This window comes from Mastomys coucha, unplaced genomic scaffold, assembly GCF_008632895.1.
Source record: "Mastomys coucha isolate ucsf_1 unplaced genomic scaffold, UCSF_Mcou_1 pScaffold6, whole genome shotgun sequence".
Classification (NCBI taxonomy): Eukaryota; Metazoa; Chordata; class Mammalia; order Rodentia; family Muridae; genus Mastomys; species Mastomys coucha.
Genome location: NW_022196912.1, coordinates 81,258,317 through 81,269,678, shown reverse-complemented (window position 1 = coordinate 81,269,678; position 11,362 = coordinate 81,258,317).

Genomic DNA, 11,362 nt, shown 5'->3' with positions numbered 1-11,362 from the left:
AATAAAATGATTAATGCAATGCAATTGTGCTGTATTCTAGTCCATTCATTGTCAGTGTAAAAAAACACAAGGACCTTTTTATATTATTCCACTTTAAAATATTACCAAGCTTATATTCAAGTTCTACTGGATTCTTTAACATTTTTTAACTTCCTGGGATTTATTGAATAGAAGCTAAAATCTGAAAATAAAAATAATTTTACTTCTTTCTTTTCAGTCTGTAATTTCACATCTGTGTTGTTAGGAGGAACCCCGAGCTCCACCAGTGGGAAGCAGGGGCTCTCCATCAAGCTGCTCTCTAAGCCTCAATGCTCTTACATGGTTTTTATTTTTTAAATTTTTGCCTACTACTCTGGCTACTGCTCTACTACAATATTAAGTAGAAATAGAAGAGAAAATATCTTGGTTTTTATTTCTGAATTTAGGAAAATCAATTTTTCCTCATTAAATATTATATTAGTTGAATCTTATCTAAGATGTTCTTTATCTAGTTTTGTTTTGTTTAATATTTTTAATAAAAGAGTGCTGGGTTTGTCAAATACATTTATGATGTGTCTATTGGAACATTCAAGTGGTTCTTATTCTTCATTTTTACTTTTCTCTGCTGTAGAACCATTCCTATTCTATTATACTATCTATTCCTTGCTGTATGTTCCTGAGCTTGGTTTACAAATTTTATTGAAGATGTAAATAAAGAATATTTTTCTATAATTTTTATTTTGATTTATAAGTCTGTTTATCAAGGTAATACGATAATAACTGCTGCTTTCAAAGCAGTTTACTAAGGCTGTTATGGATATTTGATATAAAGTACTATCTAGATATAGGTTTTATTTGTGAGAAATTTACAAATTACTAATTAACAAATTAAACTTAATTACTATTTTTCTCTCTTCACTTATTATAGGCCTACTCAGAATTTCTCTTTCTGTTTAAAGCTAGTTTGGGTGTTTTTTTCTTTCTTTCTACCATTATTATAATTGTCTTTTTTTATAGGATCTTTCTATATAGATCAGACTTGATGAATGAATAATTTTCTTGCCTTAGTGTGGTTAGTCTTAGAGTCTGTCCACTTCCCAACTGCTTTTACCTGTTTGATTATAATTACTCACCTACTGCCATGCATACAGAACATCATGGTTCTTTTTTGCTTGTTTATTTACTTTGTGCTTTTTTTCACTTCTGATTGATACGTAGACTTGAAATTTTTGGTTGATTTATTTCCAGGATTGCTAATTAACTCTTTGTATGAAATAAAATATGCTTATCTAATGAATCATTAATTTCAGTTATTATATTATTTTACTCTAGAATTTCCATTTCGTTTGTAAAATGTTGGCAATTCTTTAGTTGTGTATAGCATATTACCCAATTATTTTTTATCCCTTACACTATCCTGCTCACTCCATTTCCCCCAAGTGTCCCTGATACTTTCCTGTGTTTCCTCCCAATACTTTCAATCAGTTTAGTATTAGTCTCTATGTGGTAAGCACAATCCCACTTTTCCCTTTGCTTCTTTAGACACTATTTCCTGTGTCTCTGAACACATCCGTAATTGTGGCATTAAAGTCCTTGTTGATAAGATCAACATCTAGGCTTCTTCAGTGATAATTTCTCTTAACTGTTTTCATCCTTGGTCTCTCTGAGTTTGCAATTTGTTTTTTGTTGAAATCGAGACAGTTTGAATGATGCTGTAAGATAATTTTCAAATGCAGATCTTATCTCTCCATCTGGATTTACTGGTATTTGTGGCATATATATATGTGTGTGTGTGTGTGTGTGTGTGTGTGTGTGTGTGTATGTGTGTGTGTGCATGTGCATATATATATATATATATATATATATATATAATTGCTAATGCTGATTTTGATTAATGACATTCCTGAGATAATCTGTATGTGCCTGTGGGTATGGTCTGCACAAGTATGCAGATATGATGTCCATATATCTCTCTGTGCACATGAAGACCATAGCATGATCCATGGCACGATCAAATATCTTCATCTCTGACTCTCTCTACCTGTTGCCTTAATGCAGTGTCTATGACTGAACCGGAAGCTGTCTATTTGGCATAGGCTAGCTGGACTGTGAGCTTTCAGGTTCTGTTTGTCTCTACACCTCAATGCTAGGATAATGGATATGTGCAGCCATGCCTAAACTTCTTTTGTGCTTGGGATTTGAATGCAGGTCCTTCTGCTTATCTAGTAAGAACATTTATCCCCTCCCTTCCCAGCCATCTCCCTGGCCACATTTTGAGGTCCTGAGTAATTCTTCCAATAATGTATTCTCTATTACATATGAGTTCACTGAAGACATTGTTGTCTATTTTATATGTTCATTGAAAGTATACTGTTGGATGAGGAGATAAAAATTTCCTTATTTGTACTGCACCAATATGCTTTCTATGCTTGGCTGCAAGGTTCCATTTGTGCATTTGAGTACTTTGTCAATGACCTATTAGTTTATAACATTGTAGTATGTTCAGCTATTATTTTTTTAGGACCTCTTAAGGAAAGGGATGAGAATTTCCTTTGGAAGCTCTGAGCATATGTAGAGCTTTGTACATGTATATGATCATTTAGATTCTTGGGTCAAGTCAAAGATTTTCAAATCTCCGTTGAAGTATTTCATTACTAAGATTTTTCTTTTAAGTTTTTGGGCACTTTTCTGAATGGTTATATTTTACCTAAACAAAGTTAAACTCTTGCCACTACTGCTTGTAACTAACAACCAAGTCATGAGGCTTTGCCCACTGAGTCAGCTTTGGGAGAGACCAGATAAACAGTCTTAATTATGAGGGAATTAGTGGAGGCCCAAATATGGCAAAGAGTTAGACTTCTACAGTGATGCAAAATTGTGAAAGTTCCATTTTAACTTCACTGGCCCTCTAGTGGTGGTGTGTGCCTCCTGGTGTTCATAGTCACATTACATTTCAGCAGGAGAGAATGGAAGAAATGCAGGTGAATCTTAGGGCCTGAGCCATTAGTGTTCTGTTCAGGAAGTTATCTCCTACACCAATGAGTTCTAGGCCATTTTCCATTTTCTCTTCTATTAGATTTTATGTATCCAGTTTTATGTTGAGGTCTTTGATCCACTTGAACCTGAATTTTGGACAAGGTGATAAATATGGATCTATTCATATTCTTCTAAATATAGACATCCAGTTAGTCCAGTACCATTTGTTAAAGATGCTTTCTACTTTTCTTTTTATGGTTTGGGTTTTTTTTTTTTGTCAAGTATCAAGTGTTCGTAGGTGTATGGGCTTATTTCTGGGTCTGTTTCAATCAAATTTATCAACCTGTCTGTTTCTATACAAGTACCATGCAGTTTTTATTACCATTGCTCTGTAGTACAGCTTGAAATCAGGGATGGTGATACCTCCAGAAGTTGATTTATTGTTGAAGATTGTTTTTGCTATTCTGGGTTTTTTGTTTTTCTATATGAAGGTGAGGATTTTTCTTTCAAGGTCTGTAAAGAATTGTGTTGCAACCGTGATGGGAACTGCATTGAATTTGTACATTGCTTTTGGTGAGATGGGCACTTTTACTGTATTAATCCTACTGATTCATGAGCATTGAAGATCTTTTCCATCTTCTGCTCATTATCTTCTTCAGAGACACGAAGTTCTTGTCATATACATCTTTCAGATGATTTATTAGAGTTACACCAACATATTTTACATTGTTTTTGGCTATTGTGAAGGGTATTGTCTCCCTGGTTTTATTCTCAGCCCATTTATTGTTTGTATAAAGGATGGTTCCTGATTTTTTGAGTTAATTTTCTAACTACCAACTTTGCTCAAGGTGTTTATAGGAGTCCTTTGGTAGAGTGTTTTGGGTCACTTATGTAAACTAACATATCATCTGTGAATAGTGACTGTCTTAGTTGGGGGTTTTACTGCTGTGACCAGACACCATGACCAAGGCAACTCTTTTAAGAACAACATTTAATTGGGGCTGGCTTACAAGTTCAGAGGTTCAGTCCATTATCATCAAGGCAGAAGCATGGCAGCATCTAGGCAGGCAAGGTGCAGGAGGAGCTGAGAGTTCTACATCTTCATCTGAAGCCTGCTAGCAGAATATTGACGCCCCCCCCAAGCATCTATGATGATGATATTAAGCCCACACCCATAGTGATACACCTACCCCAACAAGGCTACACATCCTAATAGTGCCACTCCCTGGGTCAAGCATATACAAACCATCACAGTGACTAAGGTCAACAATGAATAAATGGGAACTCATGAAACTGAAAAGCTTTTGTAAGGCAAAGGTCACAATCACTAGGACAAAACAGCAGCCTACAGATTGCAAAAAGATGTTCATTAACCTGTATCTGATAGAGGGCTAATGTCCAAAATATATTAAAAACTCAAAGTATAAAACAAACAAATCAAATATCCCAATTAAAAAATGGGGTACAAAGCTAAACAGAATTCTCAACAGAGGAATCTCAAAGGGCTGAGAGAAACAAAGAAATGTTCAATATCCTTAATTATCAGGGAAATGCAAATCAAAGTGATCCTGAAATTCTATCTTACACCCATTAGATTGGTTAAGGTCAAAAACTCAAGTGACCGCATATGCTCATGAGGATATGGAGAAAGAGAAACACTGCTCCATTGTTGGTGGGAGTGAAAACTTGTGCAACTACTCTGGAAATCAATCTGGCAGATTTTCAGAAATCTGTGAATATTTCTACCTGAAGAACCAGCTATACTACTCTGGGGGCATATCCTAAAACATGCTCCACCATACCATAGGGACAGGTGTTCCACTATGTTCATAGCAGCTTCTTGTCATAATAGCCAGAAACTGGAAACAACCCAGACAGATGCCCCTCAAGAAGAATGGATAAAGAAAATGTGATTCATTTACACAATGTAATGCTATTCAGCCATTAAAAACAAGGACATTAGGAATTTCACAGGCAAACGGATGGAACTAGAAAATATCATCCTGAGTGAGGTAAGCCAGGCAAAAAAAGTAAATGCATGGTATGTTCTCATTGATAAGTGGATATTAGCCATAAAGTACAGGATACCCATGCTACACTTCATGGACCCAAAGAAGCTAAACAAGAAGCAAGGATGCTTAAATATCACTTAGAAGGGGGAACAAAATAATCATAGGAGGCAGATGGAGGGAGGGAACAGGGTAGAAGAGAGATAAGGAGAGGAACAGGGTTCAAGATCAGAGGAGGGGATAAACAGGAGAGAGTTCCAGGGGTCAGAAAAATGAATGGAAATTGGCAAATGGCAGGGGTGGGGGCTGGTTGCATATCTAGGACATGCCAGAGACCTGGGATGGAAAAGCCCTCCAGGAACCTATGGGTAAGTCTTCGGCTGAGACTACTATTAATAGGCATATGGAACCTTAAGTGGCCATCTCCAGTAGCCAAGCAGGACGCCAATGGAGGGATAAGGACACCAACCCATCCACAAAACTTTCAACCCAAAATCTGTCCTGTCTACATGAAATGCAGGGATGGAGGGTGGAGCAGAGACTAAGGGAATGGCCAACCAATAACAGGCACAGCTTGAGACCTATCCCAATGGGCAAGCACCAATCCTACTATTGATGATACTCTATCATACTTGCAGGCAGGATCCTGGCAAAACTGTCCTCTGATAGGCTCCACCCAGCAGCTGACTAATACAATTACAGACACCCAGTGCCAACATTGGATGGAGCTCTGGAATCTTATGGAAGAGTTGGGGAGTGGGTTGCAGCACTGGAGGGGATGGACACTCCACAGGAAACAACAGAGTCAACTAACTGGGACACTTAGAACTCTCAGAGACTGAACCACCAACCAAAGTGGATATGAGGCCTGGACCTAGCCCTACCTCTCCACCACATCTGTAGCAGATGTGCAAGATGTACCAGATTAGAGGGACTCCCAGGGGTGCCTCTACCATTTCAAAGGAGAAGGGGAGAGGGGATGGGGAAAGAGACTGGGTGAGGACAGACCAGGAAGGGGGGCAGTGATCAGCATGTAAAGTGAATAAATAAATCTTTAAAAAAGAAAGGAAGGAAAGGAGGAAAGAGGGTAGGTTATCTACAAGACTCAGGGTCTTAATGAGGAGAAGCAATGTCTCTAGAATAATTCTTCAATCCCTGATTTAAATTCAAATCCAGGGCCTTGTGTGTTCTAGGCAAGTCATCTGCCCCCAGGCTGTATGCTATCACCAAGAAATTGAATGTAGGAAATTTGTTCCAGGTGAGATCCCAGACAACAGATTGAAGCAACTGCCATGGTGTATGAGGACCCTTCTAGGTGTTTTCAGTTATCATCTGGTACACTACAAGAAAATCCCTGAGCAAAGGTAAGCCTGTTCATCTTTAGGAGAATTAGTAATGATAGACATGGATTGTTTTATTGTGGAGGTCCCAATCCACAGTAACAGACTCCTGCAACAGATTTGGATACTGAAGGTAGAGTCCATGCTTCCCAACTCTCAATATGTGACATTGGCTTTAAGACCTATTAGTGCGAACAGGTTTAAAAGACATTTAGAGCTGATGGAATTCTGAAGAGAACTGGCCAAGCTTCTTGTAGGTACTGAAAATTTGAAAAAAAAAAAAAGATTATGGGAATTTAGAAGAAAGAAAGATGCTGGTGTGTCCTGGCAGAAGGTTTAACATTGTTGTCTGCAGTAGAATAGAAAATATGTTCAATGAAGTAGACATGTAGCAGAAAAGAATTCAGGCAAAATACTGGAGATGCCACCTGGATTCTTCTAGTTGGTTGTAATAAAATGAGAAGAGAGATTAGTTAATGAACAGATGGTTAAATATAAAGGAACTCAAATTAGCATATTTCAAAAATAAAACTGCTCTTCCTTCCCAGATTTTCCAAATAGAAAACAATTTTCTAAATCAGAAATAACTTCCAGGCAAAGATTAAATTCTAGGCACTGTCAGTAAAAAATAGGCCCAAGAAAGTACGGCTGCTAAGCCCTTTGTTAAGACTTCACAAACTATTAACTTATTGCTCAGATCTTTTCAAAGTCAAAATGCTCTCCAAGAAGTTTAAGGATGTGCCTTACTACTCTAAATTAAGTGCTATGGTTTCTAAAAATTTAACCTTGGTTCTTCCCGTATACTCTCAGGGAATCTAAGGTAGAGAACAGTTTATGTTACAGATTGGAGAGTAGATCTTTGACTAGTAATAAGGCCATAAATATAACTCAAAGAACTGAAAAAAAAAAAGTGCTCAATGTAATTGAATCACTGGAAAGGCCATGCTGCTGGACTACAGAACACAGAGAGGGCACAGAAACAAAGCAGGTCTTTGTCCACTTGGACTTGAGTAAGTACAAAGCAGACTTACATATACTTAGGGGTGGGTATAAGCACAAGCCACTTTTGGTAGAACATGAAAGACTATTGAAAAGACAGATCTAAGAGCCCAGAAGCCACAGTTAAAATATACAGAAGATTATGTTCATGAGGCATGGCCGAGCCACAAAAAAGAAGCTGGAAACATGCATGGACCCTGTGTATCCTTGAAGATAAAGTACATAGACATCTTTCAGATATTCTTCAATATCTGTCATGCTTTACATGCTAGAAATCTGGGTCAATAATTTCATTTCTCATGTGCAAATGTTCATACTGACTGAAAGAAAATTTCTTTACAATTGAACTTGATTTAGACTATAGACATCAGTACTTCAAGCCTGAACCTAAACCCATTATAGATGGATAAATATATATATATATATATATATATATATATATATATATATATATGGAGAGTTTTATTTTACATCTTTGAGAAATGTAAAGTGTTTGTGTCCAGATACAGGTAATTGGTTAGTTAACAGACTGACATACCTGGCAGCCTGTCTAGTGATGAACACTTTAAGGAACCCAGTCCCTATACTTTGGGGTGTATCGAGGAAGTATGTGTTATTCTAACTGATAATATCAGTTGAAATCCACCTGCCAGCATTAATTGGTGAACATATAGTATCTAGAGTTCAAGATAACATCAGACTCAGAAATCTCCCTGTTGTGACATCACAAGCAGGCCTCTCTTCTTACTTTGATTGACAGGAGACAGCAATGGAATATTGATAATTGGGGGGTCAGTCTAAAGGGAAATTATCATAACTTTAATTTGATTTGAATGAAGTATGCTCATGTGATAAGTAGTGGGGCCAATGGATAGATGTGTTCCTGCTAGTTTGGGTCTGATGCAATTTCCTCTAAACCTGTCCAGACTATTCCCTGTGCTGGCTCATCCAGTTCTTAGCCCTGGGAAACAAGATAAATGGAAAGAAGAAATGGACCAGTCACTGTAAAAACAAAATAGATCTCACTGATACATGATTTCAAACTTATTCATTAAACAACAGCAAATAATGGACTGTAAAATAAATGCAATGAAGATGGCAGGAAGTATTTTACAATCAAGAACCAAAAAGTCAAAACAGTCTCAAATTTTATCAATAGCTTAAATTAATTAAATAAACGGTCTAATTGGCATTAATAGACTCTTGGATGATTTTTTTAAAACACTATGAAATTCAATTAATAGATAATTAATGAATGTTTTTTAGCTCATTAGAGAAAAACATTAACTTTCTGGCTAATGTGACATGAGCGCCCACTCCAGTGAAGGAAGCACATAACGTGAGAGAGAATCTTATCAGCAGCTTTCCATTTCTCACCAAAGAGAGATTTATGAAATCAAATCAGTCAAACCAGTCAAAAATGAAGATGGGGTAGGCTGCTGAGGCTAGAGTTAAAATTGCTTGACTACATACTCTTCAGAAAATGGGCATTTGTCAATTAGATGAGGAAACGTGTGAGCAAAGAACAGGAGGCCTGTGCAACAGGTCTTGGCAACGGGCAAAAGCAGATGACTTTGAAGACACTTCCATCCTAACCATTATCCTTTTACAATCATGCGCCAACTGTGAGAATGAGTAGTTGAACTGGTCACTGTGTCCCTCTGAAATAGTGATCTGATAGTTCCTAGCATGACATTACTAAGAAATGCAGATGAAATGATAGTGAAGCGTCAGTAGAGCCATCACAGTTCACTATAAAACTAAGTGGGAACATGGTCTCTAATTCATGGTCTATTGTGAAACACCAAGCCATGGAATGCCATATATTGGCCAAATGATTGACAGTGCAGAGACTTCCTGAGGCAAAGAGGACATACTTTACTATTATTATTATTATTGTTGTTGTTGTTATTATTACCACTGTCATTATTATTGTTAGGTTTTGACCCTGAAAGGGGGACTAAGGTGCATATTTTACATATCAAAGCAGACCTGGCCTTTAGGTTCTCCCAGCATTCCTCAGTCCCTACCTGTCATACCCTGCCCCTAACCTTGAACTTTCCAGCCTAGGGGCTAGATTGCCCTTTACCCAGAGTCTCCTCCTTATATAATCCAGACATTTTGCCCTTTGTGAAAAAATCGAAATCACAAATCCAGAAAACAGTATACAAAACTGATACTTCCTGCCTTCCAATTGTAATTATATTTCTAAAACTGTTTAGTGTAAATTCTAAGTCCTCAACAGCTACTTTGATGTAATATGTAAAGAAGTAAACATATCTCTTACATGGGGCTGTATAACAGAACAGACATATGGAGGAAGATATGTTATCAAAGCTAAATGTGTGCCTCCTTGATTTCCCAGAATTCCTTAAAAATGATCTGACCACGCCTGCTCTCAAAATTATCATTTCAGGGTGTGTGCTATTAGGCTCACCTAGGCATGTCTCCTCTAGTTTCCTTAAGCCTACTGGCAGTGCTAGAGTCAGTTACACTGGATCCCAAAAGCAGACTTCTTCATGTTCGTGTTGGGTTACATCCCTCTGGTGTTTTAAACTGATGTGAGACGATTCCTGTTATATCAACCAGCAAATAGGAGCAGCTATCAGCCTGTGGTTCTTGATCCCTTTGGGGGGGGGGCCCATATCAGATATCCTGCATATCAGATATTTACATTAGGATTCATAATAGTTCCAAAATTACATTTATGAAGTAACAACAAAAATGATTTTATAATTGATGGTTACAACAACACGAGGAAGAGGAACTGTATTAAAGGGACGAGGCATTAGGAAGGTTGAAAAGCAGTGCATTAGAGTTTTCTCCTCCCTACCCCCAAACTTCCACAATGAACAGATTACTAAATGTGCACCAGCACACTAGTAGACCTCATAATGTGTGCTCATTGGGCTCTAGGCACACAACTTGCCAGAGAGGTAAAACCGACCCTAATAGTCTTCCTTCTCAGAGATCTTAATTCTCTATAAAGTCGCCCTGCCTAATTCTTTCCCCTTATCTCCACTTTAACACTTTCTGTACGTACATGCATGTATGCAGATACACTCATCTGTGTATGCACATCTGGGCCATAGGTCAGTGTCAGGTGTCTGTTTCAGTTGCTCTCCACTTTATTTTTTTTAAACTACCTTTGAAATGTAGTTAGTGTGTATGTACAAGTGGAGGTCAGAGGACAGCATGCAGGATGGTCTTCAGTCCTTCTACTATGCAGATCCCAGGAACTGAAGTCACAGTTTCTCCCAACCAACCTGGCTCTTGAGTCCCCAGGATCTACCTGTTTATGCCTCTTCCTTCCCAGTGCTGAGGTACAGATGCATGCCACCAGGCTGATCTCTATGTAGGTGTTGGGATCGAAACTCAGGTCCTCCTGCTTTTGCAGTACTGTGAGCTAGGTTTAGGATTGCTCTGAGTCCCTGATGATGAGATGTAGACAGTTTTTCCCCTCACCTAGACACGGGCACACCAGGTAAGGAGGGCAGCTATGGATTTGTGACAGGGCCTAGAGGGTGTTGCACTCAGGGAACTGGAACTTGACATTTTCCCTATTTATATGTGGTCAGATATTTCAGATACTGGGATGTAAGATATTTTGTATACTATCCAAGAATGTACCAGCTAGAGATGAACTTGAGATATTCTGAGCTCCCTATAATTCTTTGTCTGATGTTCTTTACTGACGTGATTCTGGCTCCCTATTTGAGGGATGGAAAAGGATCTGTGACATTAATGAACTTGCTGGCTTTGGTCATCAGCCCTTGCACCCCTCCTGTCCCTGGCATTTGATGCCTTTCCTTACCCAACCCCCACCACACTCCTGGTCCACTCAGTTCTTACCTTCAGGGTCCTGTCAGGAACCCTGACACTGCTGGACAGGGTCAAATGGCACAGGAATAGGGACATGAATAAAGAAGTATATCATGACAAGATAGGTATAGCCATTCCGATTCAGATTTAGACTAGGATCGCTTGCCTGAAGGAAGAGGAGGGACAGTCAGGAGTAAAGCCATGAGGCAAGAAGATTCTAGGGAAGGCTCTTTTTTT